Source organism: Pinus tabuliformis, chromosome 4_2 (assembly GCF_031772625.1).
Source record: "Pinus tabuliformis cultivar Carrire ecotype Pingquan chromosome 4_2, CPIR1, whole genome shotgun sequence".
NCBI classification, from domain to species: Eukaryota; Viridiplantae; Streptophyta; class Pinopsida; order Pinales; family Pinaceae; genus Pinus; species Pinus tabuliformis.
Genome location: NC_142304.1, coordinates 379,585,727 through 379,612,629, shown reverse-complemented (window position 1 = coordinate 379,612,629; position 26,903 = coordinate 379,585,727). Strand labels below are relative to the sequence as shown.

Genomic DNA, 26,903 nt, shown 5'->3' with positions numbered 1-26,903 from the left:
ATGCTCTGGGTGTTGCACTTTAGCTGAAAACACATTAACACATGTGTGTTAGATAATTACTCAACCTAGTGCATGATGGGTGTCTCTGGATGGGAGAACCCATCCCTATTATTGATATGCTGATCCACAGGATCACTTCACTACCCTACCAAGGTGTGGATCCAGCAGAGGCATTAAGCGAGAAAACAAAACAAAAGAAACTCACGATCAGATGAAGAGTGAGTTTGGATTGGTGAAGAAGTCGACAGATATTCCATCTGCTCCATTTCAGACAAAGAGGTGTAGTTCACCGCATAGATCTTGGCATGCAAGATCATGTGGAAGTGTCATGCGGATGAGGTTCTGGTGCTGGTGATTTCATTAGTTGCACAATGTGCCAAAGGATTCCGGTACAATTGGGCTCAGTACCTGTGCAAGGAGTTCTTGGAAAGATGTTAAGAGGCCCAAGATGAGGGCAAGACATTTCATTATACATGGTTACTACTGTTAATAGTCTTGGTAGCATGGAGGATGCTGGAGGACAGTCAATTTCCTTTGCAAGGCCCTAACCTTCTAGAGGCAATGAAGTTTGGTTTGTTTGGTCAACCAATGATACAACGCGGATCACTGAAACCCAAATGTTCTGGGTACTAGTCGATATGGATCTATGCACAGTGATCAGCTAGAGGTCGAGGTTGTCACCTACCTTATATGAACAACTTGAACCCTGTGCATAATTCAAGGTGGATTTCCAAAATGTCTCAATCCGCGTGTGACAGGATCTGAAGAAGACATTGTCTAAGTTACCTTACCTTGCGGGTGAGGCAGATGTACAGGATATTTTTTGGAAATGGCCAGGGGAGTGGTTTCACCCATCAGATCGCGATGCAGGAACTAGTAAGACACCAGAAGGTACCTCCACATAGACCACAATAGCACAAAAACAGAAAGAGGCAAGCAGGTTGCAACTTAGGCAAAGCTGCGCAACATAAGGAAGCTACTGACAAGGAAGCTGCTGGCAAAGAGTGGGCAGACAAGGAAATCACCATATAGGTCGAGGAGTCTGCCTCCCAACATACTCAGGATCAGGAGGAGTCAGATGTCAAAGGAGGTGGGGGCGCAGAGCAGGGAAGCCTGTTTGTCCTCAAGAAAAGACTGAAACAAAACAACATTAGGGCCACAAAAGAAGTAGAAGGTGACCAAATTATCCCAGGTAGATTCGCTAGTCCTCACTGAGGGGAACTTAGACGAGATTGGAGACAAGGTTTGGGATATGACGACATAGTTATGGACCCAATTCAAGCAGCAGTACCAACAAGCGCTAGGAAATGTGCAGAAGGATATGTGAGAGATAAAGATCCAGATGGGGCGACTACAAGCAAGCGTGGATCAGGTGAGCCTGCAACAAACGAGCATGAAAGTCGTAGATACAGATTAGACTCTGGATCTCAGAGTGATTCAATTACTGGATAGGGCCCTGCGCGCCCAATAAGAAGAAGCAAACACTCAACTGTCCCAGATCAAGGATCTGGGTGTCAATCTCACGACACTCCCTATCCAAACCCTACACGAATTGCACCAAGGTGTATCCAATGAGCTAAGGGCAAGGGAGCGGCACCCGCTGCTGGTGATCAATGAAGTCAAGACCAATAGCTAGCAGATCTTTGCAGAAAAGGTGCAGGCGCTAAAAGAGAAAGAAGTAATTTCCACACGTGACCAACACTTGGAAGCAACGATTACATAGGCGTGTAATCTGCTCCCTGAATTCAATATTCTGGCAGAAGAAGAATCCATAGAAAAGATACAAAATTTGGTTACGGTAGTTAGGGAGTCAAAGGATGAAATCGGCTGAGTCTGATTTGAACTACAACTACAAATTTCAGAGCTGCAATTGACGCTGTAGCCAACAACTCTAAAAGAGGTCTGGGAGCAACGTGAAGTAGTGATCAAGGAAGGAATGGCCATATTAGACACCATATTCAAGGACTGCACCAAATTATTTGAGCAGACCATGGATATCTGGACATATTTGTAGGAGGACCCCACTCTGCAGAAGATCAACACTAAGACATGAGAGGTCTATTTCTTGTACTTAGGGAAAGTAAGCTAAGACAGGAAAAGTAAACTAAGAGAGGAAAGGTTTGTTTCCTGTACTTAGGCGAAGTGGAAGGCTCCTGCAGCTGAGTTTATAGGGAGAAGGAGTCTGTACTTGAATGATTATATCTAATAAAGATAGTTTTGAGCCACTTCTTGTGCATTTGTGTATTATTTCTTATTTTTTCAAGTTTTCGTATCTTCGCTCTATATCGCAAATTATATGAATTAATGCTTATATTGTGTGCGAAATTAGTATATCGACACTATTTATACATGTTATGAATGATTAAAGGCCTTCGTGATGATTTGTAATCCGTTTAAGTAAATTACTATAATTGTTTGTTTCAGAAGGTTTAGGGTTCACAAAGATAGAAATAAGCCCTAGGAAGTGCAGGAACCTATCACACAGACCTGTGAATGTAGAAACTTGGTTCTATCATCCCCTAATATTGCTTTAGGTGGGACTACAACCTGTGCGACGCGGGTTGTTGCCGAAAGGGCCAGCAGTTAGGATTTTGTTGGTTGGCGTAGCTAACTTTGAACCTGGGCCAGGCCCCAACAAGCCAACGCTACCCCTTGATTTGATCGAAGAACCCCATCCATTAGAGATTTGTGAAGTTGTCCTTGACAAGAGGATGTTGGTGGATTCTTGTTGAGTTTGTGGGCTCCATCCTATTTAAGCCTCCTCCCATGTTCGTTATTGAAGTTTCTTTAAGATTTTTTCAAGGATTTTTCTGTCAATTATTGGTTTCTAGGTTGCCTAGGGTTTCATATCAAAGATAGGAGGAATGGTTTTATTTTTTTGATCAGAGGTAGGGAAATCTTATTCCAAATTCAAAAAAAAATTTCACTTCTCCTAGCATGCTTCTACATAAGAAAAAGCAAGATTTGAAAATTTTTAAATTTCAAGGGTTTGCTACAGGATGCCTCTATAGATAGAATTTGATCAATTTCACTAATGTTTTGTGCATGGAAGGTGAGAAAAATTTAGTACTTACCCCTCCTTTGGAGACTCCTTCATGGCCTTGGGGGTTTGGAGGAAAATTTTCACAAAATCGATCCCTTCTCCACCTCTCTATCCAATATTTTAGCAACTAGTCACAATCTTGTAGCACTAAACATAGATCATGTAGTAGTTAGTGTTCGTTCCTGTAGCTTCTCTGTGGTAGACTATGGGACTCGTGGTAGTATCTAGGTTGACTCTTGACAATTCAGTGGACCTCTTTTACTATTTTTGGAATGAGATCCCTGGTACAAGTGAGGCTCGAGCTTGCTCTTTATTCCTTTTGTTTTTTGGTGGTGGGATCAATATGATGTGTTTGTTGGCCCCCACCTACCACCTTCGTAATATCCTCATAGACTCATTGTCCCACTCCTCGAAATTGTCACCTTTTCATTTTTGTCATTTTATCCACGTGGGACGAGAGAGGGAGATAACTTAACTATTCGAGGGTGGTCATGAATTTTGGCAACCTTCAACCTAAGAAACCCCCATTCTTCATGCATTTGAAACATTTTCAAACTATTATGTGCTTAAAGGAAGAGGTGAGGAGTTTCCATACCTGTGCCTACCTAGTGGTATTTTCTTGTGTGCTGAACCCTTAATGTTTGCTTGTTGTTTATGATCAAAAGTAATGGGTGTTCTGTTGGTTTCTTGAGTGTCATCTTCTCATGCTTGTTGCTCCATGCATTGGATCTATTTTGAGTTTTTATTGTGTGAATTTGTTCTTGAAATGTGCTTGACTGATCGAAGCTTAATGACACAGGTTTTGTAAGAGGTGGATCAAATGCTGATGGTAAAGGTTAACTGTGATCCTGTAGCATCTTTGTAGAGGTCTTGTGGTTGCCCAAAATCAAGGAAATGACTCTCCTATTCCTTCATGATGGTTGATTCTTCATTCTAGTGCTTCCAACTATGTTCATGTAGGGTTTGCACAGACTGCTACAAGACAGTGTGTCTTTGTGTAGCAGTCACACATACCCCTCTATAACCATAGCATCATTTAGGTAATGCCTCCAAAAACACTGATAGTTCATGATCAACCTATGGACAAGGATCATAAGCCTTTACTTTGGTGGAAATGAAGGAAGAAGGGGTGAAAATGGGGATTTTTAATGGACATAGGTGGATATTTGGGTGTAAGAGAGGCCAAATGGTGTGGAGGATGGATAATGAGAGTGTGGCGGTCACCTCCTCTTATTCCCATATGAAAAAAACAAGATATGACTCTTTTTTCTATGCCAATCACAATCTCGTAGCACTTAAGGACAATCAAGTGGCTCTTTCGGACTGAGGCATAATTGAGTGAGATAGGTGACTTGGTGATGGAGGAACTTGGATGAATTGATGAAATGATGGATGAAAAAGTGGAGTTTTGAAGTTGTCTTCTTGTTTGTTTCCCTCATTGGGTTATGACTGGAACCCTGCAAAAAAAGATGTTATCATCACTGATGTAAGGATCGCCTTGTTTTTCCCTTGTTCTATTAACTTTTTCATTTTTCTCTTTCTATTTTTTTTAGAGACCTGCAGGCTACCGCAAAGGAGGTTTTCAACCTACAGGACTGCCCCGAGTGCCTTAATGGATGTTTTCACTTGCGGGTATTTTTATTTATTTTTTATTTTTTGACTCTTGGACTGCCTCATGGAGGTTTTCAGTCCTAGAATTTTCCTCAGGTCCCTCATGGAGGTTTTCACCTAGGCCTCTCATTCTTTTGGTTTTTTTCCTTTTTTTCTTTTCTTCTTCTATTGATCAAAGGTTATATGAACTAAGAGTTGTGATACCCCCAATTACATTCAACTCCTTGGTTATCAAGCTGGTAAAATCATCCTTTGACAAAGGCCTCTTGTAGAGTTTCAGTTGGTAACCATTGAATAAAAGTGATATTCCTTCTTCATCAATTGTTTTGATCTAGACAGAGCCATTCTCATGAAATTTTTCCACTAGATAAGGACCTAACGATCTTGTCATCAAATTTCCCTTGAAGTCCTTGAATTAGGAGTCATATAGCATGGCCCAATCACCCTCTTGGAAGGTCATTTCTGTGATGTTTTTTTCATGCCAAATCTTCTTCTCCAATTGGACCACCTCAGCAAGCACATGGGCTTGCAATATAAGTTCATCAAGAGCATTGAGTCGTTGCAACCTCTCTTGCTTAGAATTGGTGATTTCTAGGTCCAATTGTGCTTCCATTCTTAGGGTGTTGTACTCAAAGTAAATGGAAAACAATTCCTTCTTTCCATAAGCCAACTAAGAGGGAGTGAACCTAGTGGTGGTTTTCTAGGTTGTATTATAGGCCCAAGTGCCCTCCACAAGCTGGGATTCCCAATCCTTTTTTCTGTTATTGACAAATTTAGTCAAGATGTTCTCCAAATCTCTATTCATGACCTCCAACTTCCCATTTTCTTGAAGATGATAGGCAGTGGATTTTCTGTGCCTTATGTGATGCTACTCCATGATTCCCTTAATTAAATTTTAAGTAAACTGAGCTCCTTGATTATTGACCAACTCCCTTGGAGGGAGCGCTTGCCCTAATCCCTGTGTTAGAGCTCTTTGTGACCTCCCCTTGCACATCTGGTTGGGGCCTATTGGTGCCCTGACCGCCATGGATGAACCTCATCATCATCTTGGAGCCCTCTCCTTCGAAGATATGGTCACTGGCCAGCCTCTAGACCATGTTTCCTTCTTCACAAAGTTTTCCTCCAGTTCTGCCTTTTGCATGCCACCAGGAGGAGATTTTGACCAATAAGGAATAATGCATCCATAGAGAAAAGAGTTTCCTTAGAGGAAAGAAGAAACAATGAAAATGATAACTAAGGATAATTGAGCAGAAAAAGGTAAGGCTGCAGACTTGCCCTCCCTCGTTGATAAAAATCATACAAAAACTCAGGAGTAGCCACAAGATCATAAGAAAAATACTAAGAATAATTGAAACCTCATAGCTAAGAAAATCCCAGAACTAGAAATCCAAGATCCCGGTGTAGCAGTCTATAAAGATTATATGCAAGAACATGTAGTAATATGCAAGTTCATGGGCATCTGGCGAACTGAAAGAGCCCTTAATTGGTGGATACAAAGCAAATTGACACCCAAAGGGGAGATCAAACTTCACTTGGGCTCCAAAGGATTCTTCACAGTCATTTTTGACCTCCTAGAAGACAGAGACATAATATTTGGAGGATCCTATTTCTACAACTCATCCAGGTTATACATGAGATATTGGAAGGACAACTTCACACCAGAAAAGGAATATTTTACAAGAGTTCCAGTCTGGGTTCACCTCTACTCCTTACCAAATGATTACTGGGCTCCTTCCGTCTTAAATGGAATAGGAGACCAACTGGGGGAGTACATCAAAATGTCTAAAGGCACTAGAATGGGTCACTATGTTTCCTATGCCCAAATATGCGTATACATAGATGTCTCTGGTGCCCTACCAGAAGCAATTAAATTAATCTTCAGGGATGAAGTCTGGCTGCAAAGTATAGACTATGAACATATTCCCTTCTGATGCTGAAAGTGTCACGAGCATGGGCATCTCTTTCGAGACTGTACTATGAACAAAACCCCTTAATCTCAAGAGCAAGCAAGTAAAAAAAAAAATATAGTGAAGGATATACTAAAGTCATCTCTAGGAAAAAGAACAACAGGAAAAATGTTATCCCCAAGAAGAACCAATCTAAATATGTAGGTTAGAACCAGTTCAATGCATTGAACAACACCAAGGAGCAAATGGATCCTAATGACCTGATAGGAGAGGAAGAAAGAGAAGAAGAAACAAACCCAACAGATAGAGATCATGATGAGAGGGACATAGGTTATACCAACAGATGAAAGGGAAATTTTCAAGAGGATACAAAAATGGAACCAATAGAGATAGAGGAAACACCAGAGGAAAGTGCCATAGAGGAAGCTCTAGAGGGGGTAGACTTAGAAACAATAGCAGAGGAATGGAAACAAAATGTAACAAATGCCATATCAGAACACCAACAACAAAAAATCGAAGGTGCTTATCTCCTCCAAGAAGATTTGAAACTCAAATCTCACCAACCGACACAAGAAAACATAGCATCAAAGGGAATATTAGCATATATTCTAGTATGAGGAATCAACCTCAAAGGATGAAGCATAAAGTGAGGTAGAAGGACTACTAGTCAGATCCTCCAAGAACTGGGCACCAAATTAATCAATGAAGGAAAGGTAAAAGCTCTAGCTCTAAACCCATCTCCATGTTAATGAATTGCATTTCTTGGAATATTAGAGGACTAAACAGTCCTGTGAAGAAAAGAATCTTAAAAAATAGAATCCTGTCAGACTGTCCTGACATCCTTCTAATTCAAGAAACTAAGCTAGAGTTAGCTCACCCCCCTCTCCTTCTCAACTCATGTTTCAAGCCATACAACTCCTTAGCCAACTTGGCTACCGGTTCGGCAGGGGGTATAATGACCTTTTGGAAAAACTCCAAGTTTGACCTCATATCCTCTTTGGCCACTCATCATTCCATAACAATGATCTTGAGAATCATAGGCACCAATGTGAGTATTTTCATAACTAATATCTATGCCCCGCACAAGGTGACAAACCGAATTAAAATGCTCCAAACCATCTCCAATCTCCTAGATCCTTTACACGTTCATCTCAAAATCATAGCAAGTGATTTTAATATGATAACAAACTTATCTGAGAAGAAAGGAGGTATTGGGAAGTTGGATAAGGACTCGGAGGCTTTCCTAATCACCATTGAAAATCTCAACCTCATCGATATTCTCACTAGTAATTGAATTTTCACCTGGAATAACAGAAGAGGAGGAGATCGTCAAATTTCCTCCCATTTAAACCACTTCCTTTTCTCTAAGGCAACTTATCTTACCTCCTGGGAAATAGAAGCGAGAATCCTACCGCAAGAAGGCTAAAATCATTGGCCAACCTCTCTCAAGATTAAAATTTCCAATGGTCTGAAAAATAAGCCTTTCAGATTCGAAACCTTATGGTTGGATCACCCAGACTTCATGGGAGAAATGAAACAATGGTGGACCTACCCTCCCAGCAGAACTGGAAACAAAATGTACATGTTCCAACAAAAGTTAAAACTTATCAAAGAGGAAATAAAAAAATGGAACATTCACTAACATCATCACGGACAAAAAAAACTTGGAACATCAACTTGAACTTCTCCAACAAAACATAATGAAGAACGGCTAACTGAGAATAGTAAGCATGAGGAACAAAGATTACAACAAAGCTGGGAGGAAAGAGCCATACAGGAAGAAAATTTGTGGAAACAAAAATCCAGAATCAATGGTTGAAATTTGGGGAAAGGAATACTGCATTTTTCCATAAAACCATGATACAACATAGGAGGAACAACATAATCCGAGCTTTGAAGAACAAATATGGTCATCTCATTCACTCACAAGAGGATTTGGAATCAGAGCTCAATCACTATTTCAACTCTCTTCTTAAAGAGCTAAGGAATGACAAGGATCAGGACATTAAAAAAATCACTAAGCACATCCCCAAAATCCTCATGGAGGAGCATAACGATATGCTCCTTAGGAAAGTCTCCCTCTAGGAAGTGGAAGATGTGGTCATGTGGATGCCCAACGGCAAGGCCCCATGCTCGGATGGTTTCACTATTGATTTCTACAAATCTTGTTGGCCCATCCTCAAATTGGATGTACATGCCCTTGTGGAAGAATCTCACATTCAAAAGTCTTTCCTTAAAGCCCTTAACTCCACTTTCCTAACTTTGATTCCCAAGGGAAATTCTGCTGACTCCTCGGACAAATTTAGGTCCATAGCCCTCTACAATGTCATCTACAAAATAATATCCAAAGTCCTTTCCAATCGGATAAAAGTCATCCTCCCTCTCCTTATCTCCCATCAGTAGCATGGCTATGTGGAAGGAAGAAAAATCATGGATAGTATCATTATTTCTCATGAGCTTATCCACTCTCTCAAAACCCAAAAAGGCCCTGGTATGATGATTCAACTAGATATGTCCAAAGCCTTTGATAAACTTAGCTGGGATTATATGAGACAAGTCCTAGGAGCGTTTGGAACTACAAGAAAAAATGTCATTGGTGAGGGTCATGCTTGTGACGGACCTTTAAGGTCCATCACCAATGCGACATATGGTCACGGTCTTTAAAAAAGCGTTGTTGTAAGTGTATATAGTGATGGTCCTTTAAGGTTTGTCACCAAAGCCATTTTCAATGACACTTTTGGTGAGGGTCGTTAAAGGCTTGTCACTAATTTTCTCTTTGGTGACACTTTTGGTGAGGGTCATTAAATGCCCATCACTAATTCTCTCTTTAGTGATACTTCTAGTGACGATATTTTATTGACCGTCACCAATGATCTTTTTGGTTACTTTTGGTGATGGTCAATAAATGTTCATCATCATTGATCATTCCAATGAGTTTTTTATGACGCTTCATGCCTGTGACGGACCTTTAATGTCCGTCACCAATGTCGCATATGGTGACGGTCTCTAAAAAATTGTTTTTATAAGTGTATATTGTGATGGTCCTTTAAGGTTTGTCACCAAATCCATTTTCAATGACACTTTTGGTGAGGGTCGTTAAAGGCCCGTAATTAATTTTCTCTTTGGTGACACTTTTGGTGAGGGTCGTTAAAGTCCCATCACTAATTCTCTTTTTGGTGACACTTATAGTGACGATATTTTATTGACCCTCACCAATGCTCTTTTTGGTTACTTTTGGTGATGGTCAAAAAATGTTCGCCATCATTGATCATTCCAATGAGTTTTTGATGAAGCTATGTACTTGTTACTATATTTTTTGTCAAAAGATAATGATTTAAGACCATTGTTGTGGAGTCTTTTTTATTATGTGTCCAAGGTCATAGTGGTTATAATAGTCAGTCAATTTGTTAAGAATTAATTAGTGTGTATCATTTCCCTCAAGTCATAAGAATATAGTTTTCCTATGAGTCAACACATGATTAATCTCTATTAGGTTTATTATCTAGAAAATTTCCTTTAAATAAAGTTCCACTAGTGTGTGTAGGAACTATATTATTTAATACATAATCAAGCTCTATCAATTCTATTAATGAGAGAGACCTAGCACTCCTCAACACTCATGGCACACCTTAACATGCTTTGGAACAGTACACTAACATTCCTTGGCACCTTGCATGTCTTGGAACATCTTTGTACCTAGAACATCTTGCCATGAGTAGGATGCCCAAGCACATGTTGGCATGCCCTAGCATAGCATAGCACTCCCCTATCATGTGTTGGCATGCCCTGGAACACCTTGGCAAAATATTGCATTGAAAAACATTAGAACTTGGCACACATTGGCACTTGGCATATATTGGAACATATTATAAGTGTGCCTAGCATGCCCCTTTTGAAAAAGATAAAGTCCCAACTTATTAACCCTCTTATGTGTTCATTTCCTTGCATTTTAGCTTGTTTATTCCTTTTGTTTCCTTGAAACTCCTTGATGCATATTGGCATACTATGGCACCATGCACATCCTAGCATGTCTTAGCACCTGGAATGCCTTGGCACTATTTGGCACATGCTAGCACACCCCAAAAATACCTAGCACACTCTAGCACTTCTTGACATTCCCTGATATTACCTGGCATGCCTTACCCGTGCTTAGCATACCTTGTCACTCCCTCCTTGGCATGACAACTAGCACTCATTAACACTCCCTGACGCACCCTTATATTCATTCACTTCCATGCATTTTGACCTAGTGCTCCCTTGTGTTGTCCTAGTACTCCCTAACACTTCTCAACATGCATTGGCACTCTCTAGCACACCTTAACACTCTTTGATATGCTCTTCCACTTCATAGCATGCATCACACTCCCTGATGCACATTCGAAATTGGCACCTGTTGGCACTTGGCAAGTATTAGCATGTTTGGCATGTGTTGAGATGACTTGGTATTATTTGGCATGGTTTAATACTAAAGTTATTTGAGATCAATTATTGGAAACTAGATGAGAAGAAACGGAGGAATATTTGGCACTTAGAATGCATTGACACTTGGCACTTGGGACCTATTGGCACCTAGTGTTGGTTTTCCTAGCATGGCCCTCATGGAAAAGGTAAATTGATGACTTATTAACCCTATTATGTTCTCATTTACTTGTAGTTTAACTTGTTCCTCCCTTTTTTTCCCTTTACAACCCCTGGCATGCATTGTCACACCCTTGTACATCTTGGAATGCCTTCGCACTTGGCACGTATTATCTTGTTTGACATGTCTTCATACTATCTGGCACATGTTAGCATGCCCTAGCATTCCCTAACACACCTTGGCAGTCATGAACTTACAACTAGCATTACATTTTTCCATGACTTGGGAACATTACATTCACTAGAACACCTTGGCACTCCCTAGTTTTCATGCCCTCTATTATCCTCCACAATGTCCCAGGCTGATGAGGAGATCAACAGAGGTAACCATAGACCAAGCTTTTAGTTTGGTAGCTAGCCCTACCAAACCATAGAGGGCTCTCTCTATGAAATCACAACAAAGAGATGACTAGAATGTAAAGTATTTTAGGCTAGATAGCTAGGTTCAAGTGGGTTTTGGAAAATTTAGGGTTTTGTTGCTGGATAAGGGAGAAAAACTAGGTAGCTAGGTCAGAGGATCAAAGGGTTACAACAAAAAATAGAAAAAGGAAAAAGGTAGCATTACTTTTGTGAAGGATCTTAGGCTTTTTCGGTGTAGTGTAGTGTTTAGAAGAAGCAGAAGGTATTGATGATCATGAAACATGAATTCATTAAGCAAGAAATAAAGTAACACATAATGATTTTTCCATCAAAATAGAGCTTTATGCAAAGAATTTTGCTTATAAAATGTAAGGAAAACCATTTAATAATTGATGAATGTAAATAGAAGATTAATATCTTTCATATAAATCTATAATAGAGAAAAAATAACATCACAAACTTATTGCACATGCATTCCTAGATAATAGTTGCAAATTGTGTCCTTTGATTTCCAGTGTCCAAGTACAAGCTACAATAGTTCTCTGCTTTGAAATCCAACCCATTTTATCACTGAGAAACTGATACATAAATACCAAAAAAACATCTCCCCGCTCTTAGGTTTTGAATCAATGACTATAGGAACTGTTCCATGAGGTGTTCTAACCAAACCCTAATGTCTGGGGAAGTTAAAAACGACTTCTACAATTAACTTTGACTCCAACCTCTCTCATAAATGAGGTCAAATTTACATCAAAACAACTTATAAATACTAACCACTCATTATTTACATTTACTTTTACCCCTCACATTCATATACTTCACCTTTTTGACTCTTACCAGAGTCAAACTAGGAATTATAAAAAATTACACAGTGAAAATTTTACAAAAATCTCGGAAATTTCCAAGTGTATAACGACTTGTTGGAGGCCATTTTTGAGTGCCTATCTGAAGTCCAAATCCATATAGGAATCATTTTCTAGAAATCTGGGAGAGTGTAGATGTCTTTAGAGTATTGTTTCACTCAAAATGACCAATTTTTGGCTGAGATATGGTCATTCTCCCAAGGTGTCTCTAGGTGCGCAACGAAATGGAAAGAGGGGTAGAAAGGTGATTTTTGGCCTCTTTTTTGTACATTTCTCAAAACCTGAGCCCCAAACCAGGAAAGTGGGCAAATGGGGTTTGATATGGGGTCATAATCTTTCCAAAAATGCTGATTTTACATCATTTGGATCCATAAGGAGGAAGCAAAGCGTGAAGTCGCTATGTTGCTAGACCAAAAATTGCCAAAAAATTGCAAGTCTACACCAAAACAAAATTTTTTCTCAAAACCCTCCCAAAATTTGTCCAGAGATGCCTCCTTAGCACACCCAGAACTTGCTAACACTCCCTATCATACACTATTATCCATTCATTTCCATGCAATTGAAACTAGTCCTTCCTTGTGTTTCCCTGACACTACCTAACATACCCTATCAATGCTTCCTTAGCACACCTAGAACTTGCTAACACTCTCTATCACACACTCTTATTCATTCATTTACATGTAATTGAAACTAGTGCTCCCTTGTGTTTCCCTGCCACTCCCTAGCACCTGACACCTCTTGGCATGCCTTAGCACTTGGCATGTCTTGGAATGACTAACATGCCTTGGAACTTTCTAGCATGTGTTATCACTTCTTGGAATTCCTTGCACACCTTGGCACTCCCTAGTTGTCATGCCCTCATAGATACCCTTACGTTTTTTGTGACTTTGGAACCCAACCAAGTCATTGAAAAAATAGTGTTGTCCCTAGACAAAAGTTTCCCTTTGTCTAAAATTGCTTTTCCATCCCCTTATCGTAATCGTAGGCTTACCAATTGCAAGTCCTATTATGAAATTTGTTGAAAATAGCAACAAGAAATGATAAAAATAGAAGTGCTAAAAATAGCACTACTATAAATAGTAGTTTGGGTACCAGTGTTGGACATAGCAACAAGGAATGAAAAATGGAAGTGCTAAAAATAGCTTTGCTATAAATAGCATTTCAGGATGGATTCCTATTTTAGTCAGTCCCTAAACTAAAATAGTGAAGTAAAATTCGAATTTGATCTTAGCAACAGTTTGTAAATTAATTAATGAATTCATCTTGAGTTAATTAGTTAAGGAAAATCAAACTTGAAGTCTATGTGGGGACATGCAACAGTTTCTCCATTAATTGAGGAATTTATCCATCAGTTAAAGAGATAAGGATGAGTTGTAATATTGAGTTGTAATTAGTTGGCTTAGTTAACCGAGTCAAGTCCAGTTAGATTAGTTCAAACAATTTGTTGAATTAATTGTGAGTTTAGTTATTTAATGCTTACATGCATATAACTACTGCACTTCAGATAACTGAATATTCTCTCATGAATAAATCATGCATGTCAGTTCATATAGAGACCCAGTTGAGATTAGAGGAGGGACAATGTACTATCGGTTGGATGGATTTTTCCTATAAAGGAAACTCATCCATGGAAAAGGATTTATCTCCTTTAGGATTGCGTAGTTAGATCAGAGGTTAGTGAGTGTGTGAAGAGGCCAATTCACACAAGTGGCTACACTAGACCCCAAGGAAAATTGCACAAAGAAATAGGAGGCTTGGAGGGCAAAGGAGAAGGTTTGAGAGAGGCCTTTGATTGCTATGAGTAGCAGAGGGATTGCAGAGAGAACAAGATAGCTTGTGAGCTGATTATTTTTGTAATCCGGACTATATTTCCACTTTTATGATAATATAGAGATTGAGATTTTAGGCTGAGGCTTTCCATGAGTTATTCTTTTGTGTTCATGTGTGATTGCTTTCTCATTCTCAGTTATATGTGTTCTATTTGATCTTGCTCATATTCGATTAAGCTTTCGAAAGTTTGTTGTAGAAGTAGATCTTGTATTTTGCTTTAGTATATTGCATTATCTGGTGATCTATATTGGGAATTTCTACAAAATTATCCTAATACACTTCGTCCTTGGGACACCTGGAAGACACTCTTATTCATTTGTTTCCATGCACTTTGACCTAGTTCTCCCTTGTGATGCCCTCACACTCCCCAACACTCCTCGACATGCATTGACATTGTCTGGCATGTGTTATAATACCTTTTCATTCCTTGGCATGCCCTGGAAATCCTTAGCTTTCGTGTCCTCATAACCACCCTTATTGGTTTTAATACTTGGGAACCAACCAAGTCCTACCTCAACTACAACATCTTGACCAAGTTACAATTACTACAACTATACTATCCCTTGTTCACCTAAGAATGGCCTATAACTCATCTTAGGCTACTCATGCCCAATCTTAACTCATCTCACTTAAGAAGTTACCAAGTCAAGGCTCACTTCTAACCATGGCCATAAAGTAACGAAGCAACAAAGTTTACATCTTGACATGTCGTAGAACTTGGCATGTCTAACAATCCCTTGGCACTATGTGGCACATGTTGGCATTCCTTGCATGCCATGGTATGCTTTAGCACTCCCTATCATACTGTACCACTCCTTGACATGTCACAGCACTCTTTCATTCCATGGAACTACCTAGCATATAACTTTGTCACTCCCTCCTGAGCACACTTGGAATTCACTGACATTCCCTATCATACACTCTTATTCATTCATTTCCATGCATTTTGAACTAGTTTTCCTTTGTGTTTATGTCGCACTCCCTAACACTCCCTGACACGCATTGGCACACCCGGACACACATTGGCACACCCTGACACACATTGGCACACCCTGACACACATTGGCACACCCTGACACACATTGGCACACCCTGACATGTTGCCTTAACACTCTAGAATTTCTTGGCACCACCTAACATACCTTGTCGTCACCTCCTTAGCACACCTAGAACTCGCTGACACTCCTTGTCACACACTCTTAGTCATTCATTTCCATGCATTTGAAACTAGTGCCCCTTATGTTTCCCTGGCACTCCATAACACTCTATGGCATGTATTGACACACCCTAGCACCTAACACATCTTGGCATGTTTCCCTGGCTTCTAATATGCCTTAACACTACCTAGCATACGTTATCACTCCCTCCTTAGCACACCTGGAACTCACTAACACTTCCTGTCACAAAATCTTAGTCATTCATTTGCATGCATTATTTTCACCTATTGCTCTCTTGTGTTCCCCTAGCACTCCTTAATACTTCTTAGCATGTGTTTTTGATAGAAAAAACACTATATATAGGGTAGCTCATCCTCCATTTGTGGACAAGAAAATTTGGTTAAGTAAGTCTGTAATAAGAAGTGCGAAGATAACCAACCAAGAGAAGGTAACAAAGAGAGAATATTTTGTTGTTGTTTATGGGTCTATTTTAGGGCTAATAGATCCACACGTGCGAAGGAAGGAAGAACTATCTACTACAGAAAAGGTCGAATATCTTGTTGTTGTCCAAGAAGTCGAATCAAGGAAGAAGATAAGCAATGTTACATGCTGAATTATAATAAGAGTTCATACCATCCAAGCAAAGAAGATCAAGGTTCAAAAGGTTGGTCAACCATACGTTCTAGGGTTTATGCAAGAGGGCCAAGAACTACAAATCTGATCTATGGAACTATAATTTGAAGGATAGTTGAGTTATTGAAGGAAGAAGTCTGATCATCGTTGACTCAAGGAAAAATAAGGAAGTTGAATCAAGGAGGCTTGTGACTTGGTCTTGGAGAGGTCATTGAGTCAAGGGTCTAGGCCATGGTCTTGGTATTCATCCATTGAAGTCTATATAAGAAGAAGATCTCGTTTGGGTTTTCCTCTCATGTTGGAGAGGTTTTGGCCCTGGTTGATCACATATTCTATGTGTCTCGTGTCTCCTCATTGTTTATGCATTTGTAGATGTTTGATGAAGAATATTTTTTTGATAATTGTTTGTTATTGTGGATTAGTCTTGAATGTGTTTGTGTATGATAAATTGGTTGGGTTTGTAAACTATGAGTAGAGAAGTGTTTGATTGATGCATGCTTCCTTCAAAAAAATGTGTCTCTTACTTAAACAATTAATTTAGTGGAAACATGGGTATTTGGACAATTAATTTGGAATTTATGCACCTTACAAGTACATCAACTCATATAATGCATAAATATAATGGAAAGTTGTAACATGTTGCATCATAGAAAGGATGTTGATAAGATATGATAGCTTAAATGTACATGATAGTTTGGAAAGGTGGGGAATACCTCTTATTTAGTCATAGGTAGCCTAATCAATTCCTTTTTTACTATTTAAATGTCCATGATGATTTTGAAAGTAGGTGGGTAGCAATTCTTACTCATGTCATAGATAGCCTAACAAGTACATTTCTCTATCTAGAATGATACTAGATACAAAACTTTTTTGTATTGTGTGCTTCAAATTTTCTTATAATGTATCATGTTATAAAAACTTTAAAATAAGCTTCTCACTTTGGTTCTTTCATTTGTGGTAAAATCTGAACCCAACTTCTGAAAGTAGTGTTATTATGGAGGATACCAACAATATTTTTCACTCCATAAAGGTTTTAACCTATCTTTAGTCTTTGATGAGTTTTTTTGGATGATTGTACTTTAAAAATAAAGACGCATTTGCAGTTTTCTCACTTGCTAATTTAGAATCAATGAAAAAATCAAAATAATTACTTACATTTATTTGTAGAGTTTACTTGAAATTGATGGAACATGGTGATTACATCAAATGAGTGTGAAATTGAATTTTGAAATTTTATTAATGTCCTCAATGCTTAGAAAATGTAATGGGATCAGATGATAAGTTAACATGTAAGGTATTTAGTGAGACATTGCTTCTCTTCTAAAAAAAGTATATCTAAACCAAGTGCAATACTAGGGAGAGAGAGGATTCTGTAGTGTACAAAGTTGAGTTGTGTGGGTTTGGGGCTAAGGCATAGTTGCTCCATTTAACTAAAGTAAAATGAGAGGAAATGAGGCAATGTATACTTTGTAAATCTTAGCTATGAGGATTTGGGGTTCAAGGCTTAGTCACTTCACAATTGAAATAAAATGAGATCAAATGGGACAAGGACTTGCAAATTATTAGTTATATGTAATGACATTAAAGTGAGTAAACACAAAGTATCAAAATTCGAAGTAGAATCAACCCTTGTGTATGAAAATTCAGTCAAGCATCTTTTTATGGCTGAATTCCCCCTCAGATATACATTTGATTCATGCAAAAGCTTAGAAAACCACATCTATGTAATCGAGGTATCACTCTTAGATGCACAAACCTTTCCCCTTGGCTTCTCATTAACTTTGAGGTTGTGGTCCCCTACACTCCTATATGCTTACTAGGGATACTACACTCCAACATGACGGATTCTAAGATATATTGTGATAGGGGGGATGAGGGTTTCGGAAATTCTTGTTGCCACAGGAAAGTCTTGCCATGTTTAGTTCAACAATACAGAAGCAAAATGCTCATGTAGAAGGATTTATGGTGCTTTTTCAATTGTGGGAAATAGAAATACCATACATTATGGTGCTTCTTGGTACAATATTCCCGATTCATGGAGAAAGATCAATGGTTCCTTGGGTGGAACTATACCAATGTGTGGGTGGGACTAGGCTCATGAGATTCATTTTTTACTACCATCACAATGAACTACAACCAAATTGACTCATGAGATTCATTTTTTATTGCCATAACAATGAACTACATCCAAATTGGTTATAAAAGATTGCATTGTTGAAAGTTAATTTTTAGCTTTAAATTTTGACATAATAATTATAAAACCAAATATCATTTGTTTAAATAACATGGAAACCCATAATATTAGTATTAGATAATTAAACATTAATAAAAAGTATTTATAGTTTTTTTTTAATTATATAAAATCCAAATATGAATTTGTTTAAAATTACAACTTACAACATGGTTAATTATTTTGTAATTTTGAAAAATAAAAAATATAATTTTTTGAAATGAGTATACAATAAGATAATAAAATATTCATTCCATACATTTTGATATATTCATAAAATATAATGTTTTTAAAATTTATAAAAAAATAAATAATTATAATTAAAAAATTTAATGATCATCCAAATTAAAAATTTGATTTCTGCCGCGTTTTCTTTCCCACCTTAGTGTATTTGAATGAACGTTGAGTAGTTGAAAAAAAGGGAAAGACCATTTTGGCGCGTTTTCTTCCCGCCTTAGTGTATTCGAATGAATGTTGAGTAGTTGAAAAAAGAGGAAAGACCATTATGTCCGATTTTCTTCCCCGCCTTAGTGTATTCGAGTGAATATTGAGTAGTTGAAAAAAAAGGAAAGACAATAACAAGTTTTCTTCCCCGCCTTAGTGTATTTAAATGAATGTTGAGTAGTTGAAAAAAAAAGACCATGGGCACAATACAATATGATATGTGGTTATATGGAAAAAGGTACAGTTCGCTGGATCAACCTTTAGGGTTTCTAGATTGATGACCATTCTTAGAATTGATTTGAAAATTTGTTTTATATTTTCACATGAAATATATGTTGAGTAGTTGAAAAAAGAAAGGAAAGACCATGGGCACAGTACAATCTGATCTGTGGCTATATGGAAACAGGTACAGGTCATTGGATCAATTTTTAGGGTTTCTAGATCTATGGCCATTCTTAGAATTGATTTGCAAATTTGTTTTATATTTTCACATGAAATGTTGCAGTAATTCGCTGGGAGTTATTGTTTCATGGTTGAATTTGGATGCGTTGAGAAATAAGATTGAGGAGGATCTCTTCAATGGCTTGCTCACAAAACATGGATCTACTTTTGCTGGGCAAATTTGGACCACGATGGAAGGATTAGAAGCCTTGGTCTTCTTTCAAGAGCCCAAGAAAATACTTGGACAAGTACCCTTTCTCTCCTTTAATTCCTTCCTTGATTTCAATTTCTTCAAACAATCTACCAACTTTTTCACCTAAAATTAGGCTATTTGGGTTTTGTTTTTTAAGAATTTAGCTTCAAATGAACTAGCCCCCTAATTACTATATTGGCAATGAAATTTATATTAAATATAGATTGAACTTTTATAGTAGTTTGGTAGTATACCACACCAGAAAACAACGGAAAAAACAACAACATAGACTTCTCAGGGTAACTCCCTGCCCTCCCTCATTTCAATGCAACACGAAAATATTTTCTTGCTCTCTTTCCATTTCATGGTAGTTCTTAATCAGAAATCTCAATTTCAAGCTCTGTTACTAGAAATGGAACGAAAGTATTTGTTTCTGAAAAACATCATATAAAAAATGGAACGGTATGGAAAACAATGTTTTATACGGTAGTTTTTGTTTTTTAATGCAAGAAACTGGGTTTTCCAAAAACAGTTCGTTTCTTGAAACTGTTTTATGGAAAACGTTAATCTGGTTCATTTGCAATATGGATCTCTTCCCAATTGGACGTAGACATGAATGATAAAAAGCATTGGTTTTCTAGATAGGTTTTGAAGGCATTGTCATAATCTATGGTTAAAAGTCAACCATATATAGCTTAGGTGCTAACTGAACAAATTTGTTGCAAACAGGTTGCGTGTTCTCCCTAGTGTTCTATGGTTAAGTTTTTACAATTTTTTCTTTGTTATTTTGTGTTGGTTTTATTTAAAAGTGGATTTAGTGATTGTATTTAATATTTAAATGTGTATTTTTATATAAAATTATAAATTTAAATGTATAAGGTTATATATATATATATTTATTTATAAATTAGTAATGTATATAGATATTTTATATATATTTTTATAAATTAGTAGTTAAATAATTTAGTTAATTTTTCTAGTTAATTAATTATTTTATATAAACATTGGGACACAACATTTTTTTTGCCATTGGTTTGTTTTATAACCTCTCAAATGATTGGAAAAGGATTTTGATAAAACCATCCTATATAAACTTTTATCAACTATTAGACTATCTGTAATATTAAATATCATCAACCAAAGACATTAATTTAATATATAAAAAATAATAATGATCTATTATCCATCCCATTAATAGTTTTATCCCATAAATAATTTTTTCATGGGTGATAAGAGAGATTATGTTAGATAATTTGCAATAATAAAGCTTAAGAGAAACAAGCTATTGATTAATATGTTTATAATACAAACATAATTTCAACTATGATAAATATGGAAAATTTCATAATTACATAAAAATAGTGATAGAAATAATTGTAAATTTATAAAAATAAACAAGTCTCAAAATCAAAATACAAAATATAAATCCATCATTTAATAAATTTTAAATACAAAACAAATAGGAGTACTACTACAAGAAAATACTCCTCTTCATTTATAAATAACCAGCGTAGATCTATCTCTCTCGAGCATCAAGAGAGATCAAATCTCTCTCTCTCTCTCTCTCTCTCTCTCTCTCTCTCTCTCGAGCTACAAACCTCTTTAAGTGAAGAGATTTGATCCTCTCAATGCTTGATCCACAGTTAAAATGGATCTAGGTTGCTTTAGTTATTAGCCTTTGAGTAGGCTACATTAAAATATCGTGGACAACTACCATGGGCAAGAAAAAAAATATGCACTGGAGAATTTTATGTTTTTTAATTTTTTTTATTTGATTTGATTTTGTTTTATTTTGATTGAGTTAAAATGACAAATATTATAACATATTCCCCAGGTGGAAAGGGTCTCTTGGCACAAAAATCTAACACCCAAAAATATATTAAGAGGGGCCTAGAATAAAATACCTAGATTATGACATTTCTTTTCAGGACATACCTATATTATGACATTTCTTTTCAAGACATACCTAGATTATGACATTTATTTTCTAGACTTCAAGGTCTCTCTAGATTTTTTTTAATTTATGAAAGAAAATTGATGAGAAAAAACTAATAAATTAAATAAATATTAAATACAAAACCATGAAATCTAACAAAACCATGTGCAAAAACTAGCAAATTAAATGAATATAAAGTAAAAAACCATGGAATATAACAAAAATATTGGCCATATCAAAGAGATATAGAACAGTCGGTGAAGGAGCGCGCTGTTAAGGTGCTCCGTATGCAAAGGTCACCGGTTCTAGTCTCGCCGATACCAAAAAATCCAGCATGGTTTCCGCTGGTGCGGCTCAGGCCGGGTGCGATCCCCGGGTGACTTTGACGGCTTAGATGCCCCTGAGTCGTGGCCTCTCAGCCACAGGGTAAGAGTGATTTTCAGGATTCACCCACTTATCAACAAAAAAAAAAACAAAAATATTGGCCATAACATTTTTTCAAAAGCTATTTTAACATAAACAAATCTAGGGAATAAAAAAGAATGGTTTGGTAAGTTCTAACCATGGGTGATAACATTTTTTTAAAGTTATTTTAACATAGTCATATTTAACAACAAAAAATGAATGGTTTGGTATGTTATAACCACAAGTGATATTTATATATAATATTTAACTAAGTAGAAATAAAAAAAAATCACAATTTAATAATTTATTTCATTTATTTATATTGATCAACCACACTTGTTAATCGGAAACATTGACTCACATAACAAATTTTAATGGATCCAATAGAATGAAATGAAAATTAATAAAAAATAACTAATATCAAGAAAGAATATCTAAATTTAACTATTAAAATTTAACATAAAAATAAATTTACTATACAAAACCATATATATGAAGCATTAAAATAAACTACTCTACTCGATCCCCCGAGAAGAGCATCGAAAACACATAGCCCTCTAAAGGGAATATATAGAGCTGGTGTTACCCTTTTCTGTTAATATAAAACATGACTACATATAATAATCATTTAGGTGAAACAGGTCGCTCCCTCCAGACAAGGCTCAAAGAACATGGCGCTGATATCAGGAATGGAAGATCTCGTACCTCAGCATTGGCAGAACACTCCTTGAAGACTAAGCACCATATCTGCCTAGAAAACGCATCAATTATCGCAAGAGAGGAGCAACATCAAAGACGAAAGATCAGAGAAGCTCTTGAAATTATTAAGCATCCTCAGAATCTGAACAGAGACAATGGTATGGAAATTAGCGGAAGCTGGCTTCCCTTGATCAAAGAAATTAAAAGTCGCCAACCCATCCCCAGGTAATGCATCCCTTAGGTATGTTGTCCCCTCTCCTATTCTATTTTTTGGTCCAGTTTTATATCATTAGAGTACTATAATATTTTGATTTCTATATATAGCTATTAATTAATATATTTATTATAATATTAGTTAATTATAAATATTAATTATTTATAATTACTAATATGATTTAAATATATTAATTTTATATAATAATTATTATATTAATTAATATATTAATTAATTATTATTATAATATTTAATTATTATTATATAATAATAATTAATTAATTATTATATAATAATTGATTATTATTATATTAATATTATATTAATTTATATATTAGTTATTATATTAATTAATATATGAATTATTATATTAATTAATTATAAATATTAATTATTTATAATAATTAATATGATTTAAATATATTAATTTAATTTATATAGATATTAGCATATGGTATTAATTCTTGTCCCTAGTTTTCATTAGGTTATGAACCATGTCTCTTTCTCTTCAAAATTTTTAATAATATTAGAAAAATAAGAAAAATAAAAATAAAAGTAATCTTTTAGATTAAATAAAATTATATTAAATTAAAGATTCTAGCCGACAATGTGTTCTTCCTTGAAAATTTCTTCCTCATTAGTATTTATTCTGCCTTATTGCTCTTCTTTTATCATCATTCTTCAATCCTGATGATGGATCCCACTTGGGATTTGAAACGTTGGTATAAAAATGTTCATACTGTGGATTCTCCGGCCACTGATTCAAAAGATACAAACCACAGATCTATTAAATCCAATAATCATTTAATCAATGCAAATACAAATATGAGGTAGCCATTATACACTTTAACAATAATTATGGTAAATAATATATACTGGCCTAGATCCATCTTAATTTCGGATATACCAACACCCTAAAGGGATCAAATATCTTTTATAAATTAGTAATGTGTATAGATATTTTATATATTTTTATAAATTAGTAGTTAAATAATTTAGTTAATATTTTTTTCTCACAAACTAGCAATTTAATATCTAGTTCCACTATACTTTTAAAATATATTATTTTTATTATTATAAAGAATTAGTTTTCTATTATAATGGATTAAAGATAAATTTTTGAAATTTTTCTCTTTAGATTTTGTCTTCAAACACATGTTGTAGTATTTATGGTTCTGCAAGTGGAAATAGTTTGAGACAACCCTCTATTTTTGGCTTTATATCCAATGGAGATCAACTCAATCTCCACCACCTTGTTACCCAACCATGAAAACAATAACCCAATAACTGTGTGGAAAATGATATAATAGATCCAAAATTTGAGGTCCACTCATGTCACATCCAAGAATATATACAATGTATGTGGGATCATGTACTCATCCAGAAAATGCAAAGGCTAAATCAAACTTGAATTCGGTGCCAAGTGTTTCTTCACTATTGTATTTTCTAGCCTAGAGGATCAAACATGGGTATTCAAGAATGGCTTATGTGAGAAATGGAAGCTTTGTTGATCACTATAAGTATTAAGGAATGACCAATGTGAGTAGCTAAAGCCTATGAGCAACTACCTATGAACCATAGTATTCAAGAATGTTAATGATGAATGCTTGGTTTTATGTTTCATATTTTTCTTGTTTTTTCTCTCTCCTCGTTTCTTGAATGTGAAACAAATGCTTGGTTGTATGTTTCATATTTGTCTTGTTTTTCTCTCTCCTTGTTTCTTGAATGTGAAATCTCCAAACTCCGTTTCTCGTTTTTGTTTCTCATTTTGTTTCCCCTTTCTGGTTTCTAGTAACATAGATTTCAAGCCCTTCCTTCTAGCTTTGGTTGAATTTCTGCATTGCTCTCAACTCCAAAAGCAGGTGATAGAAGGGATGGGTAGAAAGCTTGGTACCCGAGATAGAGTTAAAGAGGAAGAAACATTGAGTCAGACACTGCAAGATTCCTCTTGTGGGGTAAAAGGATCACAACACAGCCACAGTAAGCCCCCAAGAGAGAACGAAGATGCTACCACATGCAATGGTAACAATCAGAGTATGGTGCAATGCCATATATTGAGGTCCACCAATGACATCATATTAGCAAAAATCTAAGCATGAAAATAGATTGAAATGAAAACAAAAGGGAAACCCTCACTAACTCGTCAGGCCCTTGCTCAATAATTGAGCAACATTTGGGTATGAAAAATCAGGGATCCCTTCTTCAAAGTCCCTGTTTTCTTTTATAGATCTCTTCATATTTATGGATGGATTCGACCCTCCTCAAATGGACATTGGATGAGTGCTAGGCAGTTGCATTCGTTAAACTTCCTGGAAACCGTTTGAAATTTTTTTAATTTAAAACTTTTATACAGAACTTTGACTTTCGCATTTTGTAATTTGGTGCATATTTTTTCCACTCATGCCACATTCGTTTAAATAAACTACATATTTATTTTCTTTTGATTATGTTTCTGAACTATGGCCGTGGATTTATCTTGGACAAGTAATGAAAATAAGATATGTTACAGGGAATTGAACATATTTTTTTTCATCACTTGTATTGATATACTTTGACAACACGGGCACAGAAACCCGAACCTATCGCTTCATCGCACTATGACCGATAGAGACTTTCCTAGCTATTGAGCACAACACATAGCCCATATCATTTGAAGGTATACTAGTGTTATTCTTTCACCTTGAGATGGATATATATTTGTTTTATTGTAGCAAGGAAACAACTACTACATTACGATACATCAACTATACTCAAAGGCAAAAACTATTTTTCCTGTACAACCACATTGAGAGTAATAAGTATCTTCCCATGTGTCATCATAGCAACAGATTCCATTTAGCTAATTCATTGTGTTTCTCATTCTAGTGGCCTCCATTATTGTGCAAGTTTCTCCTGTCACTTTTTTCCTCCATGAAAGTTGAAAGAAAATGTTAAGACAATGCTAAATGTCAAATTTTAGCAAACATTCTGAAAACCTTTTTGATCCATTCTCTAACATGGTCCACAATCTGCTTTGATAGTACTACAATGTATCTCTTCCAAAACTTGAATGTCTTTCATAGCTAGACAACTAATTTTATAAATGATCTCTTTAAATCTGTCTTAGACTCAAAAGTTATTGGATGTTATTGAAGATCAGCCAAGTGTTCACCCAAAACGTCCAAACATATCAATAACAACACGTAGTGTAACAGAAATATTCATCCTCATCCAATTATTAAATGCGTAAATATTCCTCTAAAAGCCTGGATTTCCCATAACTGGGGCTATTACTTATATAACCCCTGGTTTTAGTTTCTCTTGCATGCTTGGCGATTCAGCTGGAATATGTCAAAATATAGAGTTCCTTGATGTCTTCACTCCAAATTCTTGGGTGCCATCTCAAAGAAAGGCTCATAGGATATTCCAAATATTATCTTTAGAGGTGGTCATTTCGACCCAAAAGGCCGAGAATCCATGCCATCACTCACACTCTTCTATGCATGTGTACATTACCAAGCAATTTATCATCAATAAACATTGTTGCAAGACAATAATTGTTCAAATAAATTTATGAGAAGTTCTGGATATCTAAAGAGATTTCCTTATAAAGCTTAAGTTCAGCAAAGCATCCAACATATGGATCATGAAACAGTGGATCCTCACACTAATATATTCACCATGGGATTGATGTTGCCTTAACACTCTAGAATTTCTTGGCACCACCTAACATACCTTGTCGTCACCTCCTTAGCACACCTAGAACTCGCTGACACACTTTGTCACACACTCTTAGTCATTCATTTCCATGCATTTGAAACTAATGCCCCCTTATGTTTCCCTGGCACTCCATAACACTCTATGGCATGTATTGACACACCCTAGCACCTAACACATCTTGGCATGTTTCCCTGGCTTCTAATATGCCTTAACACTGCCTAGCATACGTTATCACTCCCTCCTTAGCACACCTGGAACTCACTAACACTTCCTGTCACAAAATCTTAATCGTTCATTTGCATGCATTATTTTCACCTATTGCTCTCTTGTGTTCCCCTATCACTCCTTAATACTTCTTAGCATGTGTTTTTGATAGAAAAAATACTATATATAGGGTAGCTCATCCTCCATTTGTGGACAAGAAAATTTGGTTAACTAAGTCTGTAATAAGAAGTGCGAAGATAACCAACCAAGAGAAGGTAACAAAGAGAGAAGATTTTGTTGTTGTTTATGGGTCTGTTTTAGGGCTAATAGATCCACACGTGCGAAGGAAGGAAGAACTATCTACTACAGAAAAGGTCTAATATCTTGTTGTTGTCC

The 26,903-nt window shown here is 36.3% G+C and overlaps 1 pseudogene; it reads left to right on the top strand.

The window, feature by feature from the left end:
- The first annotated feature begins 1,266 nt into the window (after positions 1-1,266).
- LOC149169518 (protein EXORDIUM-like 2 pseudogene) overlaps positions 1,267-26,903 on the top strand; it is a 51,026-nt pseudogene continuing 25,389 nt past the window's right edge.